Raw genomic sequence first — 21,841 nt, forward strand, 5'->3', positions numbered from 1 at the left:
TTCTCCTGCCTGGATGTGGAGTTCCCCTGGGTAGATCGGGAGAGGAATCCAGACACTGTAGACCGCTTGCATCGTTTAAGCACCAATCGTTGTTGCAGTTAGCTTTAGCACTTTCCGTACTTACTACATGTCGTATATGGGAACAATAAGCCGATTACCTTTGTAGCTGTGGCTTTTTGGCATGCGGGTCGATGGTGTCGGGCATGAGGCCAGTTGGGGTATCCAGTTTGCTTCAGGAGTAGATCTAAATGACCCTCGCATCTATCAGTGCATGTCCAAATGGTCGATGTTTATTGGAAAAGGTTGACATGAGTACCCCTTGTATGGACATGTTTGGTTATACAAGCCGTATGGTCCACAAATCGTGTAGGTAAAGGAGAACCCCCTATAGTGTGTAAAAACATTTCAAAATGCCGCTCTCTCGGTCATGAGCATGCTTTTATCCATTAGCAGTAGTCGTAGATTTACGAATGTGGATTGGTATGGTTGAGATGTTGAGATGGTATTATAGATGTTATTACTATGGTTCCGTTTACGTTATGTTCAGTTGATTTTTATGGGCTAGTTTGTTACTTTGGTCTAGTATAGATGCTCATGCATGTTTGTGTCAAATTTTCTTTCGCATATGAAGTTTACTTAACCATGTGGCCTTTTCTTGCTAATATCTAAATGCATAATCCTTGGAGTCAAGCTATTTATAAGTGCCATTCATGGATTAAGTCTTGCGAGTACCTTCGTACTCACTTTGCTATTTCAGGTGCTATCAGCGAGGAGGAGTTATATTTTGGCTACTTCACGCCTATCGAGGGTGGTGGCAGGAATGAGTAGTGCATCCTACTCTGTTGGCGTGCTTCTGTGATGGAGCCTAAGGGCATATGTCTCCATCCTCCATTTGTTGTATAGTTTTAGTCTTCCGCTGCTTAATTTCCTTTGTTGGTTAGGAGTTGAGCTGGTCTTCATCTCCTCCTAGCTCTCTTTTGCTATAAATTGTAATAACTTGTTGTATGCTTAAGAACTTGTAATATAATGTTAATTATTCACTCTTTCTTAAGTTTTGTTGTGATGTATATGTTGGAAAGACATGTGTTCCGATCTTGGGCACAAAACACGTGCCAGAACTACTGGGATGATATTCTGGTTAATTCTCGAGCTTGTGATTACGAATAATGATCCTCCTTGTGATTAATTAGAATATTATTTGGACGGTTCCTTACATGATGCAACTTGACGGTTGATGACGGGATGATCGGGGCCAAGCGAGGTGCTTGGTGCCGAATGATCAGGAGGGCGGATGGAGTCAAGGGTGATCCTAACCATGCACATAGATGTCAAGCAAAAGCTTGGAAGGAAGGATGAAAATGGTGTGTTGATAAAGTCAAGAGAAAGGGATGCCGGTGCAAGTGGCAAAGCGTCCCAGAGGGAACGAGAGTTGGAGAGACTTGCTAGTGGTCAAGATCACAAGACGGAGTACACGCGTCGACACCGGGATGCTCGCTTTGGGTTAGAGCAAGTGGCAGTGAGTCACGCTTTGAGAAGCATGCAAGGTGGTTTCAAGGTTTGGCCTCAAAACTGTGGAAGGATAGAGTGCATGTGGCATCATCGCGAAGCTAGAGTTGAGGCTAAACTAAGTCATGAAGGTGCCACGGCCATCCTATGGATGGTGAGAAAGTCAGACAAAACTACCCCTGGTGGTTGGTGGGACTGCATTGTTAGGGAAGGGTGGTTCAGGGCATGATTGCTTAAGAGTTAAGCCACCCTCCTTGGCCTATAAATAGAGAGTTTTTGGAGTGTTTTGAGAGCCTTCCGCTTGTTTTGTGTGGAGAGGGAGAGATGACTGCTTAGCCTATATTTAGGTGAGAGCTTTTGTGAAAAAACACTTTGTAATTTTCCAAAAGAAGGCATTCCTTTGAGCTTAATGAAGAGAGTGTTTTTGCATATGCTTGAGTTAATCTCCTTCTAGTCTCCTACTTTTTGTTTCCCATGTTTTGGTGCAAGTTTTTAGTGTTTTCTTATTGATTCTCATTTTCCTTGAAAGCTGCTCCTTTTGGGTCGTGTAAGAGGTGTTCTTCCTATTGCTAGAGGGTTAATCTTCTCATATGAATTGGTCTTGAACCATCCCAACCCTTTGTATCGATCAACTTGAAGAATCTTTTTTTCTGGTGGCTAGTTCTCGTGTTTAGAAGTTTTTCTTCTAGTTGATTGCTTTCTTGCACTATGAATCTTGATATGGCCTTAAATGGGACATAGAGTTCTCATCCATCGAAGAGGAGCATTAGTTTTGGAAGTCTTGCAATATGTTCTTGTCTCTCTTGCTTCCGCATGTGTTTTTTAGGTGTCCTGGGTTAAAGAATAGGAGAAGGCCATCAATTCTGTAAGAAATTTATTTAGGTGGCTATTCACCCTCCCCCCTCTAATCGACGTTCTTGGTCCTACGGTAATTTATGAGGATAAAATAATTTTGAGACAATATACTTTGTGATATTGCTCTTTATATAAATGTACGCATTTTAGCAACACAAGTAGCATTATCGTCATAGATAATGATAGATGATTCTGATGAACCAATACTACATGATTCTTGTATGTAGTTAATCATTCTGTGAAGTTATACACATTCATGTAATGCTTCATATAATTATTTTAGAATGATTAGTGGAAGTATCCACAAAAGTCTGATTTTGATGACTTCTTTCAAAAAGGCTTTTCCACTATGTAAGTATACAAATTCTATCTGTGACATGGTATTTTGGGGATCAGATAAATAGCAAGCATCTAACCATAGTCATAAATTGGATTTTCTGATAAAATAAACAAAGATTCTTTTGTACCTTAGAGATATCTGGGGATATCCTTTACTCCTGCTCAATGGCATTTTGTTTGAGTTGCACTATATTTAGCTAGCAAATTATATACGAATACAATATCAGGCATGTTGCAATTTGCAATACACATTAGCACTCCAAAGGTACTGAGATGTGGAACTTCATGTCATAATATCTTGTCATCATTCCGATATTTGAATTGATTTTTATCCATTTCAAGGGATTGAACGACCATAGGTATTTGGATGATATATCCGTATTAAATTTTTTCAATATCTTATGGATATATGAGGACTAGTATATAAGAATTTCTGAGGGAATATACTCAAGTTGTAGGCTTAAGCAAAATTTGGTTTTACCCAAATTATTCATCTCAAATTCCATCTTAAGATGATTGTGTGCTTCTTGTGTATTTTTGATGATATTAAGATCATCTATATATACTGAGATGATACAAAATCCTTTTAAGAATTTATTTATAAACACATATGAGAAATTATCATTATTTGAGTAACATTTCTGCAGAAGGAACCCATTCGGTCAGTTTGTACCATATTTGTCCAACTGTTTTAAGGGTCTGTGTGTTTTTTTATTGTGATTCTAAAAATCTGATTCTGGATTGTGGATTCTAAAAAGCTGGATTGTGAAAAGTTGGATCATAAAAAGCTGAGTGTTGTTTGCAACCCTGGATTTTGGATGTCTTGGACGGTTGTTTTTTGTTTTCTATAATACTTCTAGTTGTTGGATTGAGTTTTAGAACATAGTTGAGCCTCCAAACCTAGTTTCAGCCCATAAATGATGTAGGACATCATATGATGTGAGTGTTGACTATTGTAACTATGACCGCTTTTGTTAGCTCGTGTTGAGGCTTACAATAATGAAATTTATGTGAGTGTTGAGGCTTGAAATAACCGAGAAAGAGAAGGAAGGAAATCACACACCAAATAAAGATAACACCAATGATATGTTTGTACTTTTGTCCCTAGAACATATCCTCTAATGGACATCAAGGATAATAACAATTTGCTATCTCATAGAAATAAAGCGTTAGCAAGATTATCACGAAAGGTATTCATGCCTCCATCTTTGTCTCCTAATCCATTGCCACAACCTCTTTGAGATGAAGATGATTGACCCTCACTTGGTATAGTTTACGTCTTGATCACACCTCTCAAAGTCTTCATCTATCAAAGCGCTTTCTCGAATGAAGTTATGAAGAGCCATGCATGCAATAATTATTTTTGTTTGCTTAACCTAGCATAACTAGACAAGTCCAATAATATTCTCCACTTCATCTTCAAAACTCCAAATGATCGTTCGATCACATTGCGAAGAAATGAATGCAAATAGTTAAACCTTTCCTTCTTACCAGTAGGACGCGGGCATTGTCGAAATTCCAGTAAATTGTACTTCACTCCTTTGAATGGAGCTAGATACCCCACTCGATTAGGATAACTGGAGTCAATAAGAACATGTAACATGATATATACTTATGACAAAACTATAGTGAAACGAGAGTGGATAATATGCAAATATACATTATGAGGGATGTGGAAACTTGTCACCATATTTGCGTAAAGCATCATTGAACACCCTCATATCATGTACCGAGCCCGGCCATCCGACAACAACAAAGGTGAACCTCATGTTAAAGTCGCATACAACCAACACATTCTGCGTTGAATATCCATGGAGTCCCACATGTGCAACCACCCTAGATGAAGGCACAACAATAGGTACATGTGTGCTATCTATTGCACCTATGCAATTATCGAAATGTGGCGAGAAACATGGATCTTCAAGTCTAGGATCCATGGTCTTGAACTCTGGATCTCTTGGTTTGATAATATCTGCAACAAGGAGGTTGATGCTATCTAACACTTAATGAAATTTCCTACTAATAGTTTCAGTTGACCTCCTGAAATGGTTTTTAACTTGGCTACATGACTGTGGTGCCCCAATTGTTCATAAAAACATGCCTAAAGATTCAATAGAACTCATGGCTCTAGTTGACTTTAAACCACAACTTGACACCAACAAGTCATGTAGCCTATTAAACAATGGTCTTCTCATCCTAAACATGTTGTAGCACTCCACCGAATTGTTCAAGGTGTTCATTACCCAAATAAAACCTGAAAGAATATATTGTCTCCTCTTCCTCTTGTGTAAGAACTTGTCACCATAGTACATACCTGCGAGGAACCATCCAAACAGTATTCTAATTAATCATTAAGTTGATCATTTACTTAATCACAACTTCAACGATTAACCAGAATACTATTCTGATAGTCTCGGTACATGTTTTGTGCCTAAGATCAGAACACATGTATTTTCAATATTTAACATCACAACATAACCTAATAAAGAGTGAGTAATTAACATTAGATTACAAGTTCTTAAGCATTTACCAAGTTATTAGAATTTACAACAAAAGAGAGCTAGGTAGAGATAAAACCGACTCAACCCCTAACCAACAAAAGAAACTACGCAACAGAAACAAAAGCTAAAGACAACAAAAGATGGGTGAAGCCATATGCCCTTAGGCTTCACCCCAAAAGCACGACCTCTGAGTAGTTGCCTACTCATGCCTGCCACCACCCTTGGCAGGTGTGAAGTAGCTAAAGACCAACTTCTCCTTGACGATAGCACCTAAAAAAATAGCGTGAATATGAAGGTACTCACAAGACTTAATCCATAATGGATACTTATAAATAGCCCGACTCCAAAGATTATGCATTTAGATATTAGCAAGAAAAGGCCATATGGTTAAGTAAACTTCATATGTGAAAGCAAATTTGACATGAACATGTCTGAGCATCTATACTTAACCAACATGACTATCTAACACATAAGCCTCAACCGAACATAAATGTAAACGAAACCATAAAAATAATATCCACAAAACACCATCTTAACCCATCAACCACATCAATCCACACTCGTAACTCTACGACTGCTACAAATGGACAAAAGCATGCTCATGACCGAGAGCGTGGCATTTCAAAATATTTTTTACATCCTGCAGGGGGTGTTCCTTTACCTACATGACTTGAGGACCATATGGCTTGCATGACCACATAGGTCCATACAAGAGGGTACTCATGTCAACCTTTTCCAATAAACCCTGACTGTTTGATCATGCATCGATAGGTGCGGGGGTCATCTAGAACTACTCCTGGAGCAAAATGGACACCCTAACCGGTCTCATGCTCGACACCATCAACCCGCACGCCAAAAAGCCATGGATACAAAGGTAATATCGTTTCCATATGAGACATGTAGTAAGCACGAATAGTGCTAAAGCCAACTGCAACAACGATCGGTGCTTAAATGATACAAGTGATCTACGCTGTCTGGAACCCTCTCCCAACCTACCAAGGGGAACTCCACATCCATGCAGAAAAACATCCCTAACATCGCCCACATCTCATCTCATCCTTACCACTCATCCAACCAACACCATCAACCCATCATTATGATTATTGTGCAAGTAATTAAAGCCAATGCTAGCGAACGTTGAAACATTTCACCGCTTGACTTCTACCAAGGACCTAAGCACTTGCTAAGCATCGCGAATGACATTTTAAGTTAGATAACACCATATTAAACCCAGGCTACAAGTATACGGATCAACAATTATTCAAGACAGGAGAATTAATGCATCAACATAGGTTCTACTCATCATAAACCCAACATCAACTCGAACTCATGCATAACATACATAAAGCTTAATTTATCACATATGACACATGTGATCCAAATTAATGAGAGAAGTATGCTTAGATGCTTACCTTGCTGCTCAGGTGACCGCCTAATGCTACCCATGCAACAATCGCATAATTCTGATAGATCAGCATTGCCTTCAATCACGGTCATGTCACGCGCTAGTTCTTCGCTCACTAGAGAAGAGCGCATGCAATGATGAGCATGAATGAAGTGCAACAAAGCATGCTACAAAATGCAGAACAACACGCTAAAGTGTAAGACATGCGAAAGAATAACAATTGTGCAATCTAAAGTACATCAGAATACCAACAGGAGGCTGGAGACTTCGAGAAAATCTCTGGATTCTCTTGGAAGTTTTCTGGACTCTCCACCATATGGAGCCTCCAGAAAATTCTCCGGACACTCTAGACTTCTAGTGGAAGAAGTGATCGCCATTTCGTCGATCGATTCAACTTGCATAACGAATCTATGCTACATAGACATGCATATACACTATACAAAGGGTTCTAAACTCAAATTGCACCCTAAACCCTAATGATCTTTGAGCACAATTCATTGGGATGAGCAACACCGGGGGAAAACTCGACTGATCTGATTGTGAGGTTCTCTACGCCAAAGGGAAATGTGTTTGAGCTAGTTCATGGGCTCTAGACCTCACTCAACAACCTAGCAACTCGATTTCGAACTCAAATTCATCCAAAACGTCTAATTTGCTCTGAAGCTCAAGAACTTTGCAACTGAAGCTTCAAACTCAGGATTCATCCAACCAAAACATGCATCTATGGCATATGATCCTATGAGACTCACCCAATATGCTTTGCCGAGCTTGGGGACCGTTGATTGAAGGAGGAAAAGCTCAGAAAGAGGAAGAACGATGGTGCTCCTTGTGCTTCAACCAAAAACACCAAAAGACATCAAAACCGGCTCGAATCCTTCGGGAAAACAAAAATGAATTGGAAGGATGGATAGCTTAGGAGCTAGTGAATGCATGAGTAGCACATGGATACCTTGATTCCTTCTCTCGAGGTGGGATTTTGGGGGAGAAGGAGAGAGTGCTTGAGAGAGAGGGAGAGCTCTTGCTCTCCTTGGCTTGGTGTCGAGACCGGTTAAAGAAACAAACCAATTTGATTTATGTGCTAAGCCCAGGAATCAATCCCAATACATAGTGACTTCATTGATGGTAATTATTACAATATCCATATTTAATCGAATTAACCGTCTTACAAAAGTGACCTTCAAGGGTCGAAGAACCAAATAAACTGCAGCAGAATTAAACGAACTATGAAAACTCTAATCCTTTACAACTCTCCCACAAGCATCATCGACGTAGAAAGCATCTTATAATGATCCACCTTCAACGTACTCCTCAGTACCTTCTCCAATTGTGTGCTTAGGGATAGCAAGAGTGAGCACTTGTTGTACTCAGCAAGTTGTGAAGGAATAATATCCATATGAAGGCTTGACAAGGATAAGGCTATATGGCTCACTTGCATAAATTAACATTTAAGTAAAAACATTTTAAAAGCAAATATAATTAAGTGAATATCCAACCACCTCAAGATCATAGTTTCCATCCACTAAGGTTGAACTCTCAATCATAGTTTCCACCACTATGATTGACCACCCTCAACTATGATTCCCACCATCACAGTTGACCTGACTAATCAAAACATCCAGATATAATCATGGTAGGTTTTCAGTGCCGCTCATGACCGTGAGCACGGCTGAATATTCAGTTTTAACTTTGCAGAGGTTGTACTTTACCCACAAGACGTATCATCCCGTTTTGTCGAGCATCCGTTGGTTGACGGATAACTCTTACACACTACTGAGGTGTGCGCTAGGAATCCACTACAAAGCCTTTACAATGCCCCTTCTCAGCACATGTCTACCTGCTAAGGTTTCACTGCCGCATGATTTCACCTCAACAAAAAAAGCCCCCTCTTGCACCTTTCGGATCCCAAGACATCATCCATTCATCGCTCTTTTGCCTGGTCTACACTATGTTGAGAGTAAGAAAATTACTCGGCTAGGCTTGTCCCATTCTAGGCTTGTGGTAGTACTATAAACACAGAAAGGTAACCGCATGAACCGGTCCTTAGATTTGAGAAAGATTACCACTTTCCAAACCATACATCGCATCATACCACATGCTCAAATCCCTATACCATGTTGCTACAAAAGTTATACCATCATATTTTATCATTGTTGCATAGGACCGTTATCAAGTTTGTAAAACATTAATCATGTTTACCATCCCAAAGCAAGGCTAAGCATTATCTACCCATCCATAACCCAAAACCATACTAAGGCGACAAGGATGATAAGGGAAAACTAGGGTAAAACCTAACTCTTGGGATTCACAACGATTTATTAGCATGCATGTTTATAAAACAAAATATTTGTAAAACTAGGATAAAAATGATCAAGAACACAAGTTGCCTTCACTAAACTCAGTTGGATCTTCAAAATCTTGATCCTGCAGACCTTCTAGTTCCTCTGAAATGTTGGTGTCTACTTGCAACATACATACAAAAACAACAACACATAGATACCAAGATCCAAAAAGAACCAAACATTACACAACAAACATCATCATCACAAGATTACACTATTCCAGACAATTTGGCAAAAGAACAAGTTAAAACGGAGCTATGGTTTACATGTTATGATTTTCCAAAGATTAGAATGGGGCTAAAAAGATTATCTATAAATGAATTTATGTTGGTACAAATTTTCTAGGATGTTCCAAAGACATCAATAATTTTTTGGGATTTTTTGATATTTTCTAACATTTATTTGAATTATAAAACTATTAAATAGAATTAATTAAACCTATAAAACATTTTCAAAAATTAATTTCCTATTGGTTATATTTTTTTTGAATTATTTTTATACTAAAAAATATTTATTGCACAATATTTAACTATTGTGACATCATTAGAACAATTAAAACAATTAAAAGAAAAGAAAATACTAACTCGACTTCTTGACTGGGCACTAGGACTGACGTGGCATGACACGTAAGCATAATTGCTGATGTGGCTGGCTGACTTGGCGAATGTTGTGGCCAAAAGGCTGACTGAGATTATGTGAGACACGTGGAGCTTCATGATTGGCTACTGAAGGGGTATGAGGATCTTCTAATCTCAGTCATTGGCTATTGATCGGACGGCTCACCTTGCTTCTTCCTTTCCCAAGCATAGACAATGGCAGCGGTGACTTCCCAGGCGGCGGTGACCCATCAAAATCCAGCCGGAAACACGTCGTCGGACTTTTGCTAATCCGTGAGCCGCGGAACTTGGACTCTGGAACCTTGCGAACACGACAGGGCTATTGGTGATCATCGGTGGTGCGCTGTTGAGGCTAGCGATGGTGGGCAGCGGCTTGGGGCTTCGGAACTCATCGATCTCTCGGCGAAAAGTTGGGCAAAAGCTTTGGGATGATCTGGGGAGGCTATAGGATCACATATATATAGGCGAGCGGCCTCCTTATCTCGAATTTGAGTCAGATTTGAAAGAGAGGCAGTGGCGGCTATTCAAACTCGATTCATGCGGTTCAAACACACTCAAGACTCTATATCACGGGCAAAAGCATGCACATAGGCTCTGGAAACTTCCTTGTTTTTGATCTAAAGTCTATCTCTATCTCTAACTCACGAATTTGGTTGGGATTTAGGGCGGCCGGTGGATGAACTCAAGTGCACAGCGTGTGATTGGCTCGGGCTCTATCAAAATTGATCTTGACTTGAGCTTCTGGATGCTCTGGTGATCGCACTGGGTGGCTGGGTGTTCGCTCTCTGGCTTCGACACGGCAACATCGGCATGCACAGTGGCGCGTGAGAGAGTGGGAAGAGGGAGTTGGAGGTAGGGGACGGTCGGGTAGGCCGGATTGACGGGCTGGGCTGCGGTCCAGAGAAAAGAAGAGAGGAGAGGGAGATGGTGGTGGGCTGGACCGGGCTGAAATCAGGAGAGGGAGAGAAAGAGAGATGGCTTCGACGTTTTCATTCTTAACAGGTTTTTTTTCAAAATTATTTTACTCATATATATACATACAAGGTATATACTACACATATATATAGCTCACAACCCTATTGCAATGGCCTCCACCCCCTTAACTATATATAGGGTGGCTTGGGCTTTGCCATTATGGAAATAGGACTCTCAACCCTAAAACCTACTCAAACACGTCCTGTTCGGCTAAAAACACGAAACGAATCCGAATAGATCTACAAATCCAACTCGAGTCGGACTCGGACTAAACACCGGATGGTCCAGTGATAACAAAATTTTAATCACCGGACTATCCAGTGAGTTCAACTCGACTAAACTCTAAATCCTTTCCTAATGTACACCAGATAGTCCGACGCTTAATTTGCACTCACCGGCGTATTGTACCAGACTAAATTTTCTAGCGAGCAAAGTCTATGCATGCAAGTTTTGCTTTTAAGCTCACTGGATGGTTTGGTGACACCAAGGATAACACACCGGATATTCCGGTGTATTCACCGGTTCATGCACTAAATCGATTTTTCCAAAGAGCAATCCTCTCTACAAGAAACATCCTTATGTACGCCAGATAGTTCGATGGCAGAATTGTGTTCACCGGACGCTTATGTCAGACTAATTTTTCCAGAGAGCATGTTTTCTTCATGGAGTGCCCTTCTCACAGGATAGTCTGGTGATGACATGGTCTTAATCACCGGACTATCTTGTGTGTACAAAAAGCCTAGCCGTGCCATTTTTTTTGCTATCAACACACTCATGGCTCAAGTAGTAGCAAGGGTGCAACCAATATTACATATAGATGGTTCAAGTATGATGAAACATAAAGATGGTTCAAATAACATCAATACATATAGATAGTTGGTTCAAATAACAAATTACAATACTACATAAGGATGGTTCAAATAACAGCAATACATATAGATAGTTGGTTCAAATGACACAAATAAAGATAGTTCAAATAACTACTTATTTTCCTCGCACCACCTCTTCAACCAATTGAACCTCCCTTTTTTTGTGGTTAAAGTGAGGAACATATCACAATTTTCAGCTTGAACAAAAAGCTTACTAGTCATGAAATGTTCTTCACTTCCTTCTATTGCTCGACACTCCACAGCCAAACCATCACTTCCTTAATGGATTCCGACCACATTGAACCTTGTTACATACCGCATTACAAGATTGCATATTTTCCAAAATGCCTTTCATTATCTTAACCATAGGGTTCTTCCTATGCTTCTTGGGGCTATCAGTATTAGGAGGTGCACTTCACTTCAGTTCATTAGCATCCTTCCTATTGATGATGCTTTCCTCAAGGTCTCTTTACTAGCATCTTCTCCCACTCCTTCACCCGGAATACAAAAAGAAGAACCATCAACATGACTATTCTCAAATGTCCTTTCGAGTTTTGTGAGATTTTCAGGTGGCCCATTCCAAAACTTTTTCCATTCTGTGTGTCCCTGAAAACCATAGAGTATTATGCATTTCAAATTTGGATACAATACAAAAAAAAAATAGAACAAATGATATGGAAAAGTGGTTACCCTAATGTGCTATTTCCACCAACAGTCACCTGCTACCACTGTTCCTTTAGCATTATCCCATCTAAGTCCTATTACTTTATTAATGGTTTTTAAATTGCCGCTTTGTGTGTCTCTTTCCCGTCCTAGCAAAGAACTTGTCATGTAGATTCTTATGTCCTTTGCTATTCAGATTTCCAAGAGGCCTATTCCCAGAATCTATTTCTTCTACACAAATTTCACAAAACACCCTATTATGAAAGGTGTCCCAATTGCCTTATCTGGAACAAATTTCCGAGCATCTGTTTCCTCTATCTATTTTTTCCACAAATAATTATGCAACTATTAAGAAATAAAAATCATAACACTAGTAAAATTCAGTGTTTGCAGGCAAAGAACGTTGGTGCAGAAGCTTTTCATGTAATTTAGTGTTTCCATGAAATAGGCTTTCAAAGAGTACTATGTATGTAGGCTCCTACACAAATATAAGCAGACAAATGGTCAATGGCCTCCATGAAGCTTTTTTGCTTTGGTATCATTTTAGGGGATATAAGCAATAGCTCTATCTTTTTATGTTGGAAGCAGCATTATCATCAAATTCTGTTCAGTTTTATACTTATAATTCACTTCTTCCCAACCCTTTTTAATATTTATGCTTTGAATAAACAATCACAACGTGAACTTGTATCACAATATCAATGTAAAACACATATCAGTGTTCCTACTCCTCTTTGCTATCAATTTTCATACCGTTATTCCTAAAAGAAGCATACTCTATCACAACTCACATCTATTCCATTGATTAGGTGAGAGAAAAGGGATGTGAACATCCTTTCAACAAAGGGTGCTAGAACTTAAAACTACAGAACTTAAAGTTTGGTGCTTAAGCCATTGCTAGTGAAAATAGTTTTACGTAAATCAACAATTAAATTTTATGTTATCTATCTCTTTCCATTTTCTTCCTTTTCCCTATTACATTGTTTCCATTCTCTCCAAATTTCCCAAACCACCAAGGCAGTATTCTTGTCGATTCCTATCTTATTACTTCAGGTGATAAAGGACCATGTGCCTAATTGTTTTCATGCTTCATTTTTTAATATTAGCATTTATTCCATTTCTTACCACTTCTTGGCTCTAATGCTACCCATGATATTGTTTCTTCCATTTACCTATTAAATGTTTTGTGGCTTGGCACATTTTTTTTGTCTACAACTGTATTTATTCTCGTAGTTTGACACATTTTTTGAACCTAAACTGAAGACTTGACCATCCTTTTTCATTGTTTTTCTTTGGTGGTCACAGATTCATAGTTTGGCACAAACTTCACTTTCAATGATTGGAAACTAGTGAGAGTAGTTCAACCCTTTTGTTCAGCATTGTGCACACAAAAATTAGTTTCAACTGTGAGTACATGTTTAAATATAAATCATCTAATTTGAACTTGTCATCCAAAACACTTGCATCTGCACCCAAATTATCTAAATCATCTGAATATTCTTTGAACTATACACTTGCCATGAAGAGAGCCTAGAGCTATTATAGGACTCGGGATGAGAGATGGATATTGTACCTCACAAGGTGGCTAGGAGGCTTGAAGGATGTCAGTGCAGAGCCTAGATGGTGCGAGGATGCTTTGCCAATGGTGGGGACGATCTTCTTCTTTGGGCCATGCTGATAGGAAGGTGGAGGGGATGAATTGGTGGCGGATACGGCATGCCAGCTGCGACGGCCTACCGACGGGGAATGCTTGTCGGAGGAGACGACCTGCTGTGGGGGATGGATTGATGGCAGTGATGGCTTCTAAGCGGATAGGGCTTCACGGATCGCGTGGGGACGATGGGGGAAGACATGCCGGCGGTGAGGCTTGTCGGTGCAGACGGCTAGCCGGCATTGAGGCTTGTCAGTGTGGATGGCTAGCCGGCAGCGGCGAACTGTAGATTACGCAACCGCCAACAACGGGAATCGACCGAGAGCCAAATGGGCCAAGGGGGCATGGGGGTTCAGGAGCGAGGTGGGGTTTGGGGTATACCCAGTGGCATTTACGGGTAATTTTTCTACAATTGTATGCCCACTCTCATATCCCTAGCCCCCACAATCCAAAAAAATACTCTTTTCTCTTGATTGTGGATTTTGCCACAATCTTGATTGTGATTGTGGATTGTAGATGATGAAATCCAACTGTTTGTTTTTTATTTATTCTAGCTTTTAAAAGCTGTAATCCACAATCACAATAAAAAAACAGGGCCTAAGTCATGAAGTGACTTTACACAATATATGTTGTGATTTACTTTCAAATTTGGAATTTCAAGTTCTTTAGGAACTTTCATATATATTTATGAAACAAGTGACCAGATTCTGCCAATGATATTAACTATCAGAACAATATTCCACGTATAACTGGAGAGTATGTTTCATTGAAAAATGATATCGGGTCTCTGCGTTAACCCTTATGCTACGAGCCTTGCTTTGTATCTCACCACCTCATTGTTTTCATTTTATTTGCAGATAAAAATATTTCATCCCATAGGGAGGATATTTTGAATAGTAGGTATTGTTGTAGTAAATACCTCTCTTTTATTGAGTGAGCGTAATTCTGCCTTAATTGCTTCCTTCTATTTGGTTCAGTCTGAGTACTTGAAGCACCTTGCTATAGCCATGGACTTTCGCCTGGATCCAATTGAACATCTTTTCTAATTTCTGAGGAGAAATATTTGTTGAAAATTGTAGTCTTTCAATTGTCTAATTCTCCAGAATCAATATAGTTTTTGTATGGATATTCCATTTATACTTTTTAACTCCTCATGATTTTCCACAATAATAGAGTTAGGGCGTTCCAATGTTCCAGCACTTAAATTAGTGGCACATTTGTGCTGAGTCGTGGATGTTGAGCATCCATAGGCCTTGTATATTGAGTACCCATAAGGTGTCAATCAACTTCAAGTTAATTTGCATTTACTGTTTTGTTTCATTAGATGCTTATAAAAAGCATTATTGCTTGTGACCATATTTCTCCTACTCTTATTTGCATTTGGGAGTTAAGTGGTTTTATCATGTACCTCCACTCTTTCTGGCGCATTGAATACGAGGATATGATGTAGTGACATATTTGTTGTCAGTAAATGTATCTGGCAGATTATTTGTAATTTGTTGTAAATTTATGAATCTTTGAACTTTTTGTTCAGATCCTTTAGTATATGAATCTACGGACTGAATGTCCATGTCTGAGGACTGAATGCATGTGGCATTCCTATCTATTTCCTGGCATTCTTTGTGGTACTTTTGATCTGCCCCAAATGCATAGAAATTGTCCTCATCCGCGTAATAGGCTATAAATAAGTCCCCTGTTAAGGGTATGAGGTATTTCATGAGTGACGGAAAATATACCTCATATAGATACCTAATTTCCTATGAGGGCCTATAGATGTACACTGCGGTAGTGATATTGATATAATGTACTCGTAGATGGGAAATGCTTATTTGATTTTCATGTACTTAACTGCAATGGGGAAGCCATATAATATGCAGTTGGTCTTATTTGAATTAAATCCGTGGCATGTAGGACTGCATGATTTCCAATATGAGGTTGGTAAATTGCAATTACGAAATAATGGTTGTGCAATTAATTAAATTCTCTTGACGAGAGATTCAGCTAGACCATTTTGGACGTGTACACATAAGGTACTCAATGCTTCAAATTAATGTCTAAGGCCATACAATAATTATTGAATGCTCATGAAATTAATTCATTGACATTATCCATTCCATTGGATTTTATCCTTTGTTCAGCATAATTTGATCTTAATTTGAGTAATAAATTTGTAGATGCATCTATGATCATCATAAAGTACCTTAATGATCAATATAATTATTGAATACGACCACATATATCTCCTTGAATGCGTTTAAGTAAGAGGGTCTTAAAATTAATTTTCCTATGGCACATGTGGTGCACACAAAATATGAAGATTTTAGGAATTTTGCAACATTATTGTTGTGACCAATAGAATTGCTAATAATTTTTCTTATCATCCATAAACCAGGATGAACAAAGTGATCATGCCAATTCTTGAATTTAGTCAAGTTTTTGAAAAATTATGTTACACACAACACGTGTTACGGGATTGATGTATGTATAATGCAATTCAGATGAAGCTGGAAGAAATTTCTCGAGCATTTGCTTAGCATATCCGTTATGGTGATGAAGAAATATTTATCATTGTTGTTATTATGAGTTTCCAATAGAAACCATTTTGACAGATATTATTGTAATTTAACAAGGTATGTAGAATCAAAATACTTGAGTGTATCTTCGATTACTATTTTAAGTACTCATTAGGAGAGTGATTGTGACTCTGGCGGAACCGACAATCAATGCATGGCGTCTAGTGATGGTCATAATATTTCCTTGCCTCTTTTTAAGAGTATGAAAATACTTTGTCTCCTTTAATATTGTATTAGTGCTACAAGTATCCACTATTGCCTACTTCATTTGCTTTTCCTGTAAAATCTATATAGAGTAAACTAATATATAGAATTCATATCAAAAGTATCTTTTCAGATACAAATAATAACAACAATCAAATTACAACATTTAGTAGTACTGAGATCAACTTATAACAATTCTTGGGGATTTATGAGACAAATTGAGAGCTCCAAACATGTCTAGGGACTTATATTTCACAAGCATGTTATATTCGGTTTGAAGTGAGCTTCAAATTTATCCCCTTGAACTTGTGTTTCTCTTCCAACGGATGTGAGGTATAAATCAACCACATGCTTAGGGTTATGACATTTCTTAGTATGATGATTCATATATCCACACTTATAACAAACTTTCGAGTTGTCATTGTGGTCATTTTACTTGAAATGCCATTACTCTTGTTAGATCCATGAAAATTATGCTTCATATTGCATTTCCACTTCCTTTGAATTTCTGCTAGGTGCGGTAATGCTGTGGCAATACCTTGTTAGGTGGAAGAAAAGCATATAAATCCTCTTTAATCATATCCGCATCTAAGATGGGTTGATCATAGAAACACAATTGGAGCAGATCTTCTGAACAATAGAGTTATAATCTGCCACAAACTAATAGTCCTTCCTTTTGGCAGATGAAAAATATTTTTGCTAATCATAATGCTCTCTGAATGATGCCCAAAGAGCATGTGAATCCTCTTCCATCATATCTAGATGGAGGTGGTGCCTATATATGGCAACAAATTTGAGTTGTCCAAATATCACTGGGCTTTGAGGTGCAATTATTGCTACAAAGAGTCCTCGGGACATAAAATAGAGTTTTACATCTATAGCACAGGTTAGATAGTTGCGACTATCTAACACGAGTTTATTAAACTCTTTGTTGGGAATATTAGCTATGTATTATATGAAATGTCCATGTAATTTACCATGATAGTAAATTAAATTACATGGAAATGTCATAATTGTGCAAAATTTAAATTCAAGATGAGTCTTGAGTATTGATGTAGTCTTCTATAAAGAACAGGTGACAATGTTGCTGCTATTGTTTTGGTCTCTATTCCTGAGGGAATATGTAATTTGATAATCACTGCTAAAATATAGTCTGTGATTTATAAATTTTGACTATACATGTTGAAGGTAGTCATCATGTTAAAGGTATTACATGATGTAGACCTCACAGTAGTGAGCAAGAAACTCTCCACTGCCTAGTATTTTACTAATGTTATATGAAGATATCCATCAATACAACACATGCGATAATTCACTGCTAATGTTTAAAACTCCACTTCTAAGGAAGTGGATGACATATGGTCACTGCAAAAAACATAGACTTTGTATATGTAAAATATTAGGTAATAATGCAAAATAAAATTTAATATGTGTATTTATTAACTATTGGTGTAAAGCTTTATGACAGGTGAAAAAATCACTGCTAAAGTATTAGTCTCCATTTTGAAAATGGGTGACATACAGTCACTGCCGAATACTTAGTCTCTGTGCATGTAAATATTGGAAAACACATTGAAGATAATCACCATTTGGTATAGACCTCGCAACAGTAGGCGAACAACTTGCTGCTATATCTGAGTTGATGAGCAGTAGGTAATCCAATTAAGGTGGATGACACTATAGTTGCAGATGATGTCATAGTCTCTACTATCTTGTGTTTGTGCCAATAAAATAATAAGGTAGTCACCGCAAATTTTGCATAATTATCTGCAAATAATTTAAGCTGAGGGTTAAATAAATATTGAATTGCAGAATATAGAATGAAACTATTGCAAGAAAGCAATAAAAATTGTATAATAAACTGCTATTATATTAAATTATGGAGTATTACTGAGGTAATATAAAGAATTGCAATAAAACACAATACTATGCAATTCTTGAAGACTTGAAGGTTTGGAATGCAAAGTTATATTGTGTAAACATAACATAACATAATTAATATTAAGTCTGAGGATATAATCCTAAACAACATAGAACTGTTATTAAGTTTTTAATGTCAGTAATGCAATTATTGAATGTCCTGAGGGACTTAATTGTAAAAATATATAATATAATTGAGATTATATTGAATTGGCGCGTAATATTCAAAACTCGAGGTGTTTATTCTACAAATGGCAGATTCTTTGTAACTAACCAAAATATCTAGAAAAATCTGTAACGTTTGAGGGTGTTTTCGCAAAATTGTTGGCACCAGGCTTTTATTGGGCCTCTGAGCCCATTATGGGCCCATGCAGTCAGCCAATAAATTGTGTATAAAAATGGTCTGGTTTTAGGGATAGGTGGTTAGGGTTTCCATTTCTCCCAGCCACCATGACCCATAGTCGTGTCGCAATTGTTGGTCACCAGCCACCACCGGTCGCCGCGCCTCGGCTGTCCACCGTCACACTCGAGCTGGTGGCCGCCGCTGCCACCACGCGCCTGTTCGGCTGCACCATGGGGATGGGCGCCGGCTTCAGCGCCGGGTATATTCTGCTCGACACTGAAGGCTGGGTCGCCGTCGACTGCCGAATCTACGCGCCGTGCGGCCGGTTGTTGCTTGTTGCGGCCTGGGATCGAGTCTGCGCCACCTCGGGGCTGGACTGGTAGAGCCGCCTATTGGCTAGCCGGCCGCCGCCTTTGCACGCGCCACCGCTTTTAACACCCCAAATTTCAATTTGTTTTTGCCAATTCATAAAATTTTGCTAGATTTTATTTTGAGTTAAACTAATTTTCAAAAGGCTAAACCTATTCTCTAAAAGAAAATCCAAATGGACATAGGAAATATTTGAATATGTGCATCCATGTTGTCCTTACGTATGTAGGGTTTTTCTTTGTGTGGTGTAGTCTTTGTTTGAGTTGAATTTGCTTCAAATTAAAACTTCAAATGAATTTCAAAAATCAGAACAAAAAGAAAAAGGATAAAACCTCAGCTGGGCTTCCCTTCTCCCTTTCGGTCCGTTGTCCCGCGCCAGCCCGCCTGTGCTAGCCTACTCTCCCCGCGCCGCCGCTTTACTGGGCCGCGCCCTCTTGCTGAGCCGGCCCGTCAGCCGCGCACTGCCCCCGCGCTTCCGTGAAGATGGCTGCCCGGTTGACGCTTTCGCTGGAGTTGTTGACAGGTGGGACCCGCTCATTAGGATCGTCGTCTCCGAAGAGGACTTCGCCGCCACCGCACCGTCCGATTCTGATTCTGCTGCGTTTCTCGAGTCCTGGGCTTCCCTGAGACCTCCCAAGCCCCTATATAGGTAGCCCATCTCTCCCCGGTTAGATCCCATCCAGAAGTCACCGGTCCCCCGCGAATCCGCCGAGATCCGAAGCTCGCCGTCGCCATAGTCGCCGCCTCTTGGTTGCCTTCACTGTCGCGCCGCTCCAGTGCCGCTGAACCCCAACCGAAGCCTCTTTCTGAAGCACCTGCCGCCGCTGAAGCTTCTTTGCCCCTCGCCGATGCTGTTTGGTCACCGGAGACCCTTCTCCAATGAAGATCCGACCTCTCCACTGCCCTTCATCGTCGCCGAGCTCCTCCAGGACCGCATCGTCGTTGATAAGCCCCAAAACGGATTCCCCGCGAGCTTGTTGTTGTGTTCCACCGCTCGCCGTTGAGACCTGACGCCGACAACGAGGTTCCCGCTCTGCTCCGGTGACTTCGCCGTCGTGAAATCTTCGACGCCGCCGCTTCCCTTCTTCCGCGGTCGTCCGATCATCGTACGCTGTTAGATTTGAAACCGGCAGACCAGATTAGATCACCAATATGCCCCTTCAGTATCCAATCCAGTTCTGCCATGCATCATGCCATAATCCTAGTCAGCCCCGACCACCTCACTTGCCCTGTCAGCCTGCCAACTCAGCTGCAACCTCAACCACCCAGCACACGTGTTAGCCATGTGTTGCACAGTTAGCCGCCAAGCAATAATCCAAAGATTTTCAATACAAAAATAAATCTAATAATTCCCAAAAATTGGCAATTTTGCAATTTAGCCCTAAAATTTTCTATAATTACAAAAAGAGACCTATCTTTTTACACTTAGTTCCCTGAACTTTCCAAAATTACATATAGGTACTTCTACTTTTACAAAAAGGTCTCTAAACTTTCTGTTAATTACAAATAAGTTATTTTCTTTTTCAAAATAAACTCTAATATAGATGGTTTATAGTTAGGTATCTTTGGTAGGTAGATTCCTTAGCCATGCTTTTGGGATATTTGGGAAGTGTCATAATCTTGACTAAGGAACTTATGCAACAATGGTGGTTAATTTGTTAATGGTCTAGCAATATGGAACCTTATGCCTTGAGCAAAGTGGTTTTGATGGTTGTCATGGTTATGATGTAGGTTTATTGTTTGCTCAAGTAACCTAAGTAAGGACCGGTTCGTGGAGCCACAACCGAAGAAGTAACATACCAACCATGAGGCTAATATAGGTAAGACGTGATATACTAGTTAGAGTCTATCCAGTGTGTGTTGTGTCAGCACAAAAGGACACTTCTGGGTAGGAGTTGATCTCGTGTAAATCCTGACGCTGAAACCTAGTGCGCAAACGCATACTGGATTAGTCTCTGATTAGTGGAAAATGTCATTTAGTGATTTCTTAGTAGCACACTACTAGCATGTGTTAAGTGTCTTGCAAATACGGCAACATGGAATTCACTGACTCGTGGGGAAAGCTGGACAACCTCTGCAGAGTGTAAACTGCTATAACAACCGTACCCGTGGTTATGGGAGACTTGGATCCTCACATGATTAGTGGGTTGTGGTTATGGGTTTGGTTATAGTTTTGGTTATAGTACAGGGAGTACTAGACAATTATGGTGTGCAAGGTGGGGAGCCTTGTATGCTAGGTGTTGGACTATATGAGTTATATTCACTTAATAATTATTTAATGCTTTTTGAGTTCAAATATCTTTTTATTACTCGCATTTACGCAAATATACCATGTATTAGCCTATTCTTGTTGTAAACCTACATATCATTATTTTTTCATACTTGCTGAGTATTTTATGTGCTCACCCTTGCTATCTCCCACAATACATATGCTACTTAGTGGAAGACTTTGAAGATTTCTAAGATGATGACCTGGCGTTCTAAGAGTGTGCCTTCCGGTCGATGCCTGTTGAGTGCTTGGTCACTGATACTTTCGTCCCGCTGCTGTCGTTTAGTTATGAAATTTGTTTAGGTGAAGTCTTTTTGCAAGAAGTAAATGATTGTAAGTTAAAGTATTGCTTTTGTTACTTCACCTATGACGTCCTTATGTGTGTTAAATTTTCTGGTACACATAAGTCACATTTGGTTTTGTCCGTTAAAATCGGGTGTGAC

The sequence above is a fragment of the Phragmites australis genome, chromosome 22 (assembly GCF_958298935.1).
Source record: "Phragmites australis chromosome 22, lpPhrAust1.1, whole genome shotgun sequence".
Taxonomy (NCBI): Eukaryota; Viridiplantae; Streptophyta; class Magnoliopsida; order Poales; family Poaceae; genus Phragmites; species Phragmites australis.